This window comes from Triticum urartu, chromosome 6A (genome assembly GCF_056163025.1).
Source record: "Triticum urartu cultivar PI428250 chromosome 6A, HENAU_Tu73, whole genome shotgun sequence".
Taxonomy (NCBI): domain Eukaryota; kingdom Viridiplantae; phylum Streptophyta; class Magnoliopsida; order Poales; family Poaceae; genus Triticum; species Triticum urartu.
This window is the reverse complement of record NC_141878.1, coordinates 124,077,548-124,090,244: the sequence shown is the minus strand read 5'-3', so window position 1 is coordinate 124,090,244 and position 12,697 is coordinate 124,077,548. Positions and strand designations below refer to the sequence as shown.

At 37.8% G+C, this 12,697-nt stretch overlaps 1 long non-coding RNA gene across 1 annotated transcript; it reads right to left on the bottom strand.

Annotated features, from left to right (window-relative positions):
• Positions 1-1,882: 1,882 nt before the first annotated feature.
• On the bottom strand, positions 1,883-11,670 carry LOC147964407 (uncharacterized). The gene is made up of 2 exons (XR_015607561.1): positions 2,199-11,670; positions 1,883-2,087 (listed from the first exon to the last, which is right to left on the bottom strand). It is a non-coding gene; the product is annotated as an uncharacterized LOC147964407 (long non-coding RNA).
• Positions 11,671-12,697: the final 1,027 nt, after the last annotated feature.

Here is a 12,697-nt window from a genome sequence, read left to right as displayed (position 1 = left end):
TCCCTAAAAGAACTATCACTCATTAAGATTTCTTGTCTATCAAGCAAATAAGGCTATGGCTCAAAAAATGTTCGCCAACTTTGTTTTTAACAAAGAAATAGGAAAGGAACAAGAAGTTAGAAATTATAACAGAAAATAAGAAAGAGGGACGCAGATCCCCACAGAGGCAGCAATCTTTAAAGTTGAAAGGACTAAAGAATTAATCGCAAGCCGGCCAGCTGGCCGGCGTGCATGGCGGGCGACCAGGCCGGTTGCCGGAGGTGATCTGGCGAGGGCATGGTAGGCAGGGCTGCAGGCAGCATGGCGGCTGGGTCGCATCTCCGTCTAAACATTTCCTAATTTTGTTTTCCAGAAGATCTCACATTTCCTCTCTTTTTTCGAACAGATCGCACGTTTCTTTTTTTGAAGGGTATAGATCTCATGTTTCCTTTTTTTTAGACAAAGATCTCATGTTTCCTACAGTTACGTATGTTCTGCTAGGCTGCTTAGCAGGCTTGATGGGCTGAGTCCTTGTTTCTCATACATGGGCTAAAGGAAATAAGCAGAAAAGTAAGCTGAGCGGGGGCGAACACGGTAAATCCTATTTGACGCTCGTTCGTTAGCGTCAGAACGTTGCGCTTTCGCTGAGGCGAGCCTCCGGTTGGGCCTGCCCACGTAAAGGGATTTTGCGTTTAGTTTGATTCGCTCGCTGCTGCTTCCTTCTCTGTTCCTTCCGTTTTTTTCTTTTTTTTTCTATGGTTTTTTGCTTCTAGTTTTTCTACTGTTTTGTCCGGTTTTCTATTGTTTTGTTCCGGGTTTTTTTCCTGTTTTTCTTTCATTTTTTTCTTTTATCTTTCCTTTTTATTTTTTGTTTATGTTCTTCTTCCCTTTATTGCGTATTATATAAAAAGTTCATTGTGTATTAAAAAAAGTTCATCGTATTCAGTAAATGTTCATCTTATATTATGAAAAAGTTCATCGTGTATTATAAAAATGTTCAGCGTTTATTATGAAATTGTTCAACGTATATTAAGAAATGTTCATTGTGTATTTAAAATTTATTGATCATGTATTAAAAAATTGTTCAATGTATACTAAAAATGTACATTTGTGTACTTGAAATTTGTTCAGTGTTTATTTACAGAAAAATATCACTCTATTTTAAAATTTGTTCAACGTATATCATTAAAATATTGAATTTTTTAAAAAGGATTTGGCGCTGGCTTTCATACTTTAAGGCTGGCGCTGAGTTTATATGGTTGTACGTCGCTAGCTCGGCTGGCTAGGCACGCTAGAATCCACAATTTTCGCTAGACGGGTGATAATTGGGCCGGCCCGTTTGCGCGTCGCTTCAGCGAAGCCGCAACGATCGGGCGCACACGGGCCAGAGTCCCTGTTGGACGCTCGTTAGCGTCAGAAAGTCGACCTTCCGCTGATAGGAGTTGTTTGCGGGCTGGATTCTTTGTGGCCCGCTAAGAAAGTTTTCCTGTAAAGTACTTGTGGAACGTTGCGTCTGTTTCCCGCTGGATTCTTCGTGCCTGTTTCGGGATGGTTTCTTCGTGGAGGTAGGAATTCGTTTTTTTGGTGACTGTTTGATGGTGCTTGCCAGACGTTGAGACGTAGAACTGTTCTCAGTATACGTTGAACTGTTTCTTCAGTAATAGAGTGAAACTTTCTTCAGCAATATATGTTGAACTGTTTCCTGAGCTTGTTTCTCAAATATAGGTCAAGAAAACTGTTCTCTTGGCAACAAAATTGAAGCCGGAGTACCAAAAAATAATTAATACGACAAAAATATACCCGGAAAACACAAAGAAAAATAAATGAAGTATGCTAGAAAGAACAAATTAATGTTCAGAGAATACAATAAAATGTATGTATACATATGAAAAAAGTTGAGGAAAAAGCATAGAATACTGAGACAATAAGTATAAGCAAATACATTGTTCGTGCCACAAAGTAGCGGCAAATAAATGGAACAAATGTTCTCAGAAAAGAAAGAAGAAGTTTCACGTATGGCCGGATATTTGTTCGCTCTCTTCTTCCAGTTGAAAAGTATAATCCACTTCAATATATGTGCTCATCCATATCTCCTGCTCTCCCTTTACCTACAACAAATTTAATTTTGTTTTACTTGTTAGAAAAGAACATAATCAAGTGTCAAAAATTGGGTCAAAAAATATGTTTCTTGTAATATGAGGTAAAGTACGTCTATATACCACTAAGACTTGTTCAAATTCCAAGGCGAAAGTACTCCTTGAGATTCATTTGAATATGTGGAATCCCTGATGAATAAAGATAAAATGCATAAGAGAAACTACATGGATAGAAAAAATAGGCTCCAAAAACTTAACAAACTAGAGTGAAGAAAGAAGAACTACATGTAGCTGCAGGAATGATTTCACCACCGGGAGTTGAATTTCGTTGTCTTTACAGTTGACTATGGAATATAAGAACTTTTCACGAAGAGCTTGCACATCATCCTAAGGGATGAATGCAGAAAAATCATTGTAGCCCTGACCTCAGGAAAGATTCTAGCAAGGCTAGCCAGCCGAACTAGCGAGGTGGAGCGATATAAATGCACCGCAAACCTTATAGTACAATGTACAGCGGAAAAATCCTTAAAAATTGCATTCAACATTTTTATGATATACGTTGAACAAAACTTAAAATACAGTGACGTTTTTTGCAAAACATATTGAACAAACAAAATACTCAAAATGAACATTTTATAGTATACATTGAACAAATGTCTTAATATACGATGAACAAAATTTAAATACACAATAAACATTTTCTAAAAATACGTTGAACAATTTCATAATCTATGATGAACATTTTTTTAATACACGATGAACATTTTTGTAATACATTATGAACATTTTTATAATGCAAGGTGAACTATTTCATGGTATACAATGAACATTTTCTTAATATGATGAATTTTTTTGTTATACTCGGTGAACTTTTTATATAATACGCAATAAGAGAATAAGAACAGAAACAAAAAATAAAAGGGATACGTAAAATAAAAAAATGAACGGAAAAAAGGAACCAAAACATAGAAGAAAAACGAAAGAAAAAAAGAAACCAAAATATAGAAGAAAAATGAAAGAAAAAACCCGCAAAAAACAAGGAAACAGCAGCAAACCAAATCTGTACGTGGGCCGGCCCATGTGGTGACTCCCTTCAGCGAAGGGTCATCCTTTTGACGCCTGCGGGCGTCAAATAGGATCTGCCCACACGGGCGGCGTATAGGAGCTCTCGGCGAACACTGCAGGCTGAGCGGGGCCAACTCTGTATGATATGGGCCTAGTACAAATGGGCCAAAAAATCGAGTGGGGGCATTTGCCCCCACCATGCTGTATGTGGATTCGCCCCTGCCCTCAAGAAACGTAGAAACGTAGAGAGACGACGGAGCCTGAGGGTCCGACTGAAAAGCGATGAGCAATTAACGAAACGATGAGCGACGGAGGCCTGTGAAATAGTAGGCAGTTAACTGATACGAGAGAAAGCAGTGAAATAGGCGGGAGAGAACATGTGTTTTCGGCAAAGAAACCTCGAGAAACATAGAGAGACGACGGAGCCTGAGGGTCTGACCGAAAAGCGATGAGCAATTAACGAAACGATGAGCGACGGAGGCCTGTGAAATAGTGGGTGGTTAAGTGATACGAGAGAAAGTGGTGAAAATAGGCGGGAGAGAGCATGTGTTTTCGGCAAAGAAATGTCAAGAAACGTAGAGAGACGACGGAGCCTGAGGGTCCGACTGAAAAGCGATGAGCAATTAATGAAACGATGAGCGACGGAGGCATGTGAAATAGTGGGCGGTTAAGTGATACGAGAGAAAGCGGTGAAATAGGCGGGAGAGAGCATGTGTTTTCGACTGAAAAACGATGAGCAATTAATGAAACAATGAGCGACGAAGGCCTGTGAAATAGTGGGCGGTTAAGTAATACGAGAGAAAGCGATGAAATAGGCGGGAGAGGCATGTGTTCGAACTCTTTTCTGACCACCTGTACCCATGCATTATTAAAGTGCACATGCGTGGCTTGAGACAGTGCATGTGCAGGCTAAGCAATCTACTCCCTCCGTCCAATAATATAAAACCGTTTTCGATACAAGTGAGGGAGTAATAAATAGTGGAATAAATTTACTTCACAAAGTTTTTTTAAATGACGGTGAGACTTTTTTCTTTTTCTTTTTGAGAAAAGTTTATTGAGCCTTTTTCTTTTGAGTAATGCTAGACTTACGAAAGATTACGTAGGGATTTTATGTAGGTGCTGATCTGGATGTTTAGGATTGGAAGTGGGGGGTGAAGGGCCCCACTCCACTGAAAATCAGGGGGAGAAGATTTAGTTTTTAGAAGGTTACGTAAGGCTTCGTAAGACCGTCCGTATGTCTAGTATTATCGTTTTCTTTTTGAGTCATTAAGGTATGCTAGAATGATGGCCAACCAGCTACGCCACGTGGCGCGTGCTAGTTGATCACGGCGAGAAAGTTTTTTTTTAAAATGACAGTGAGATTTTTTCCTTTTTAAGAAAAGTTTATTGAGCCTTTTTCTTTTTGAGTCATTAAGGTACATTAGAATGCTGGCCAACCAGCTATGCCACATGGCGCATGCTAGTTGGGCACAGTGAGAAAGTTTTGATTTTTTAAAATTGCAGTGAGACTTTTCTTTTCCTTTTTTAAGAATTTTTTTTGAGCCTTTTTTCCTTTTTTTAGATGGATGTGATATCCGCATGACGCGGGATTTTTATTTTATTTTGAGATGAAGGTGAGATACGTACAACTTCCTCTCAAGCAGCCCGCAATGACGGGACCCAACCCGTTTGAGTCGGTGTACACGCTGAGCAATCCAATAAATAGTGGAGTAAATTTACTTCACTAAGTTTTGGCCGGACTTAGTCGATGCTCTATCTATAATGGATTTTTTTTTCAATTTGCATTATATTTTCGGCCACTGAAACACATGTCCAACTCCGAACTATGCAATCCTGGGTCTAAATCAAACACTGGGAACGCACAGGCGGCCCCAACTGGGCCAGCCCACTACCGAATGCGCGAAGATAGCGATGCCAGCAATCGACTACTGTAGCAACTATATAAATCCGCAAAAAAAGGAGCATTACCAACGATCGAGACCTCCATCAAACAAGATTTCGGGCTAGCTACCATACATAATGAGAACTAGTGATTACTTGCCAGCGCAAAGACTATAAGAACAATATGAACGTAGATCCAGAAATTCCATTTCCTTTTCTTTTACATTTTTTGGCTTTTCTGTTCGAAATTCCAAAAAAATCTTCTCCAACCTAAGTTTCTTAAAAAAATTAAAAAAATCGTCTGTATTTTGAAAAAGTGCGTACCTTTTTTTAATTTCTGAACACTTCATAGACAAGAACATTTTTTGCATATGCGAACAAAAAACTTGAAACTGCCGAACATGTTTTTGAAAAACATGATTTTTTTTTGAAGTTGTGAACAAATTATGAAATTCTGAACAAATTTTTAAACCGCAAACATTTGTTTGAATTTTCGAACAAATATGTGAAAATGGAACATTTCATGAAATTACGAACAAAAATTGAAACTGCAGAAAATGTTTTTGAAAAAAATGAAACCTTTTCTGAAGTTGTGAACAAATTATGAAATTCCGAAAAAATAATTAAACCATGAACATTTTCTGAATTTTGAAACAAATATTGGAAAATGGAGAATGTCATGAAATTACGAAGAAACATTGTAACCGCGAACATTTTTTGAATTTGTGACAAATATTTGAAACCATAACTTCATGAAATATCTAACAAAAATTTGAAACCACGAACATTTTTAGAAATTCCTGAACACTTTTTGATACTTGAACATTTTTGCAACCGCAAACATGTTTTGCAATTCTAGAAATTGTTTCTGAAAATATGAATATTTTCTAAATTTGTGAACAAAATTTTGAACACATGAACATTATTTCAAATTCCGATACATTTTTTGGAATTCAAAACATTTTATTAATTTGTGAACATATTTAATACAATGGAACAATATTTTAAAATCTGAATTTTTTTTGAAATTTTGAAAAAAAGAAGGAAATGTCGACTTGGAAAAGAGAAAAAAAGTTGAAAATAAAAAAGAAACGAAAAAGAAAAATAAGCAAAAGCAAAAGAAAAGAAGAAAGAAAGAAAAAAATAGAAAAACTTAAAACCAAAGAGAAACCCCAAACCAGAAAACCCGGCTGGGAAACTATAGAAGGTGCCAAAACCGGATATGCTGGAACACGTTAAATGTGCGAAACAATTTGACACAACGTGCCTCAAATATATGTTCATTAATGCCCGTTCGTTAATGTGTATTTTGCAATATTTTGCAAATGGGCGCCTGCAGCGTCCCGCACTGGGCCGGCCAGAAGTTTTCTCGTCTGTGTTTCTAATCTGCAAAAATCTCGCAAGCCCGTGGAGATTCGAACGAACGCCCTACTTCTTCTGTACGGATTGGTGCAACCACATCGCCAACCAGCCGGATCTGACTAATTAGAACCCTTCCTTCCCTTTATTCGTTCCTCTCCGCTTTCTCCTCTCTTCAGTTTTTTTCGTTTGCTTTTTTTTCCTTTTTGTTTTCTGTTTTTTCTTTTTTCTTCTTCCTGGGTCAATGAATTATCTTGCAAATACGTGAACTTTTTTTTCAAATCAACGAACTTATTTCCAAATTAGATGATTTTTTTTCAAATTGGTGAACTTTTTTAAATTTTGTGTGTACTTTATTTTACATACATTTTCTTTTTTTTCTCTTTTCTGATGAACTGTTTTCAAAGTGATGAACTTTTTTTCAAATCCGCTGAATTTTTTTTGGATTCGATGAACTTTTTCTAATTATGATGAACTTTTCTCAAATTCGATAAATTTTTGCTAATTATGATGAACTTTTCTCAAATTTTATGAACTTTATTCAAATTCAATGAACTATTTTCTAAAATTTGATGAACTTTTATCAAATTAGATAAACTTTTTTTCAAAATAAATGATTATTTTTCAAATTTCTGAACTTTTTTCAAATTCTATGAACTTTTTTCAAAATTTCATCGAATTTGGAAAAAAGATCATGGATATGAAAAGAGTTCACGAATTGGGAAAAAAAAACCTCAAATAAGGAAGAAGGAAAAAAAAGAAAAAGAAAAATGGAATGAAGGAAGAAGGAAAAAAAGAAAAAGAAAAATGGAATAAAGGAAAAAGGAAAGAAAGGAATGAAGAAAGAAGGAAAGAATATAAAGACGGAAAAGATGTAAGCATTCACATGTGCCCAAGTGGCCGAAGGCGCTGACTAGGAGCTCCCTATTTCCCCCGTTAAAACATCCCTTCGGTGAAGGGTAACCTCCCACGCCCCACTTTGGCCCGGTCCACAGTTGCTTCGTGTTTGTTCTTTTGTTATGTTTTTTCTGATTTTTTTTCTGTTTCTCTTTTTGTTCTTTTCTATCTTTTTTTTTCTTTTTTTCCCTGTATTTATACAAAGTTCGTTGCATGTTACAAAAATATTCAGCGTATATTAAGAAAATGTTCACGTTATATTCACAAAAAAATCACTCATTTACAAAAATGTTCATCGCACATTACAAATTTGTTCAGTGTATATCACACAAATGGTCAATGTTTATTAGAAAATTGTTCAACATATATTAAAAAATGTTCAATGTGGATTTCCAAAAATGTTTGATGCATATATACAAAAGTTTATCGTGTATTATTTAAAATTTTCATCGTATAATAAGAAGAAAATCAACATATATTTATGAAATGTTCAATGGATATTCCAACATGATCAATCTATACTTTTTTGATTTTTTTCAAAAGATGTTTCATACTTAAATGTTCGCGCGATGAATCTATCACTAGAAATCATAAGATTTAGGACGCCGATAATGGCCGAATCTTCGGTCCGTGGCCTCCCCAGACCGAATAATTCGTTCGGGAGGAATCTGGGCATCGATCGAACAAAGTAGTTCGGGACCAGAGGAGCCCTAGCCCGAACACCCGTACAGGCTTTTGTTGTGACTAATAAAAAAAGAAAAAGGAAAGCCCAGTATGGCCCAGTTTGTACTGTGACTAAAAGACATATTTTAATCTTGTGAAATAAAGACCAGACTTTGCTATGCTATGAAAAAATTGCCATTAAAAAGGGGGAAATTGAGAACTAAAAAATCCCATTGATGCAAACCAAAAAATGACATTCGTCTTTCACAAAAAAGATTTTGCCATGGACAAAAAGATGCAATGGCACAGAAAAAATGTCATGGCAAGTTGCTTTGTACGTAAAAATCCCTTGAAAAAAGATGAAAGTGAAATTTTCCATGTTGCCATGTTAATATATATAATTTAGCCATGGAAAATAAATGTAAATTGCCATGGCAAAAATAAAGAGTAAAAATTGCCATGGAAATTAAAAATTAAAATTACCAAGGTGGTTTAAGTAAATTTTCCATGGCAGTATTAGTAATTTTGCGATCGCAATAAATGTGAAAGTTCCATGGAAAAAAGAGTAAAAATTGCCATGGCAATAATAGTTAAATATTTTCCATGTAGATATAGGTAATTTAGGAATGAAAAATTGTAAAATTGCCATGGCAAATAAAAGAGTAAGAAATGCCATGGCGATAAAAGTGAAAATTTGCCATTAGATTTAGCTAAAATTTGTCATGCCTGTTGAGGGAAAATTGCGATGGCAAAAGAAATTAAATTTAGGACCCCGATATGGCGCTGACGATTGGTTTGGGAGCACCCTAGATCGAACGTTTCGTTCAGTACGGGAGGGGCAACAATCGAACCCACTCGTTCGGAATGATAAAAGCCCTAGCCTGAACACCTCCCCAGCCCCTAACAGCCCAAAAAGATGAATAAAAAGCCTAGTAATGAAAAAAAAAGAAAACACCCGGCTATTTCTTTTCCTTTTGATGTGGTAAAAAAGACAATTTTTTTTGCTTTGTTAAGTAAAATTGCCATCAACTTTCAAACGCGGAAAAATGACATGGGTGAATATATTTTAACAACAACCCCAAAAAGAAAAAAAGTCATGGCAATTTCCATCATACAACACAAAATAATTTGCAAATAGCAAATTCATAGCACAAAATGTCATGGTAATTTTTCCTAAAATTACATGGAATGTATGAGAAAAATGTCATGTGTGAAAAACACAAAAAAGTTTTAAAAACAAAAAAAAAGAACAAAGAAAAAACATCATAACCAAAATCATATTAAAATGTGCATATATTTGACATGGCAAAAAAAGGTAAAATCTGCCATGTTAATAAAGGTCAAATAAATAGTAAATCTTGCCATGGCAATACAAGTTAAAAATTACCATGGGAATTTAGGTAAATTTGCCATCTTTAATAAAGGTAAATTATCCATGGCAAATAAAAAGTAAAACTTGCCATAGCGATAGACGTTAAATATTGCCATGGGGATTTAGGTAAAATTGCCATGTTAATAATGGTCAATCTGACATCGGCAAATAAAAAAGTAAAACTCTCCATGGCAATAAAAGTTAAATATTGCCATGGAGATGTAGGTAAATTTTGCCATGTTAATGAAGGTACATTAGTCATGGCAAATAAATAGTAGAACTTGTCATGGCAACAAAACTTAAATATTTCCATGGGGATTCAGGTAAAATAGCCATGTTAATAGGGGTAAAACTTGCCATGGTAATGAAAGTTAAATATTGCCATGGGGATTTAGGTAAATTTGCCATGTTAATGAAGGTACATTAGCCATGGAAAATAAATAATAAAACTTCCCATCGAAATAAAAGATAAATATTGCCATGGGGATTTAGATTAATGTGTCATGTTAATGAAGGTGAAATAAATAGTAAAACATGCCATAGCAATAAAAGTTAAGTATTGCCATGGGGATTTAGGTAAATTTGCCATGTTAATGAAGGTGAAATACATAATAAAACTTTGCATGAGAATAAAAGTTAAACATTGCCATGGAGATTTAGGTAAAATTGCCATGTTAATGAAGGTAAATTTGTCATGGCAAATAAATAGTAAAACTTGCCATGGCAATAAAAGTTAAACATTGCCATAGGAGTTTAGGTAAATTCGCCATGTTAATAAAGGTCAAATAAATAGTAAAAAATTCCATGGCAATAGTTGCCATTTTGTGTTGTTTTTGACAATTTAAATAATTACCACGGCAAAATGCAATGGTTTAGAAGGCAAAGTGTAAAAATGTGGAGACATGTAAGAAAGATGGTACATGGGACATGTTGAGATATGAAAAAGAAAACTATACAAGATGTTTTTAAACTAAAAACATGGCAATTTTGCCGTGCCGAACAAAATGGGAGACATGGCAACATTCCAGTCCAAAATTAGACTCACATCGAGCTAGTCGTGGAGCAACGGTAACACCTGCACCACCCTAAAGACGACCATTGACGTGGAACATATACCTACCAACACCACACTCGCACTCTCGCAGCACGATCAACCACAAAAATGACACCTTAAAATTTGCCATCCTTGAGACACAAAACTAACCATGCAAAAAAGGCATGATTCGTTCACCAGAGGTTGAACACCCCCTAACCACCTGCTTGAGACACACTACTGGTGACAAAAAGATGTTGTGATAGCTCCAAATGAGAACTGAACTGTACAAATATTCAGTTATGTATGGAGGCTACAAATGTTTGTGTGTTCTGTAAAATAGCATGGCAAAATTTTCTCTAAAATGTTTGACTATTTTTATGTGTCTAGAAATCAACATGGCAACTCGTACATGATACAAACTTTGAGCATGGCAAAGATTATTCTAATTCTATGATGGAATTGCCATGCTGTTTATGAATTATTTGCCATGGGGGAATAATTTGCCATGGTGTGTGAAATTAAAATGCCATGGAAACACATGAAATTTGGATTGCACATATATATGTTATCCTACCATGTGCACATACTACATTCACTTGGTTAGCCATTTGACCTCTCCATAGTAAGCAAACAAGTGAAAATTATGCTCACAGAGCCGCACTAGCCATGCGTGGCCGGAGGTAGCAGGTGCGACACAGGGGATTAGCCAGAATATCACCTTGTATTCCCAGAGAAAATGGGATCAGCAAGCTCTTCTCCCAGCTTGGAGTTCAGAGCCAGCAGCTTGGAGTTCAGAGCCAGCACCTGAGCATGCAGGACACACACCCAGCCATGAAGATCTCCAGTGGTTGGAGGCCCTGCTGTCGCTGACCCCCGCGCCCCCTTCTACAACCGCAGCGAGGTTCTGAACGCAGCTCCCGTCCATGGCCAGCTCCTGCTGCAGCTCCTCCCCGAGCAACGCTGCTCTGGCCCAAGCTCCGCGCTTGCGGCGTCTTGTATGTAAGCAGACGACGAAGGCCAGATCCTCATACACCCATGGGGACGCCGCCGGTGACCTCTGCTCCCAAATCGTCCGCCGCTCCGCCCCCCAAATCGACCGCTGCTTGCTATTTGAGGCCTCCACGCCTCGTCTCCGCCGGCCACCTACTCTTGCCGGCCGGCGCCGCCTGCATCCTCTCCGCCGCCGCCTGCCTCGTGGACGGCGCAGCCCGCCTCGTCGCGGGCGCACTTCCTCATGAGACCCGTGTCGAGGAGAGGGGGATGCAGTGGACTGGCGTGTGTGGCTGAGAGTGGGCGGTGGTGTGGAGAAGCACAGTGGGATAAAGATACGTTTGGGAAAATGAAAAGCGTTCGCGACGACTCGATGATTTTCCGAACGGAATCCTGTGCTGACGTGGCGGACCGCTCTTGCTTCAAGATTCGTACCACCATCGAACGACTGCTGGCACGTTCGGAACGAGCATCACAAACACGGTACGTTCGGGAGTTATAGAATCCGAAGATTTATTGGTTAGCATCCCTCGTTCACGAGAGGTAGCTCACGAGTCCGATTCCCCCACTCGCACATGAATTTTTTGCTATATTTTTATGTGTCACAATCCCGTTACTACAAATGGGTTGTCTTGGTTGGTTAGTGCAGTTTGCACTGAAAGAGGAGATTGGGAGTTCGAATTATCTTGCAAGCACCTTTTTTTAGCAGTGTAACAGAAAAAAATTCAAATGGGCCGGCCCAGCAGGGAGGACAGGTGCGCCCGGTCAACACTGCCGCTCCCTGGCCCACAAATTAGAAGAATCTCAGCTCACATTTTGCCACGTTAGTGTTTTTATGCCTCAAACGATCCCAGGATTCGATTTAGACCGGGATTGCATAGTTCACGGTGCAATCGACAGAGATTTCGACATGGGGGTTTTCTTTCGCCAAACCTCTACGAGTTTAGGGTTTAAAATGGACATTTCCCACTAGGGCACATGCATTATCTCTCTCGTGTCTCTTTCTCACTATTTACCAAAATCCATCACTTTTTATTTTGTTTTACTAATTTGGATGGTTCATATCTTCAAAATCAAAATTTCTTGTATGAATTTTTTATATATGAGTTTCTAAAGATAATATCTTCAGAATTAGACAAATGTCGGATATATTTGAGACTAGTTTAAATTTAATTGGAAAGTCAAGAAACACACATCGATCACCAGGGCACATGTGAATGACTCAGACATTTGCTCTGCAGGAGTGCACACGTCGCCCCACTGAATAGCTTATCTTTCCAGTTTGGAGAAAGATTCAACACACGTCGATTCAGCATGCAGGCAAGCCTCGATAATGCGTGCATGTGCCGAACAAGGTCT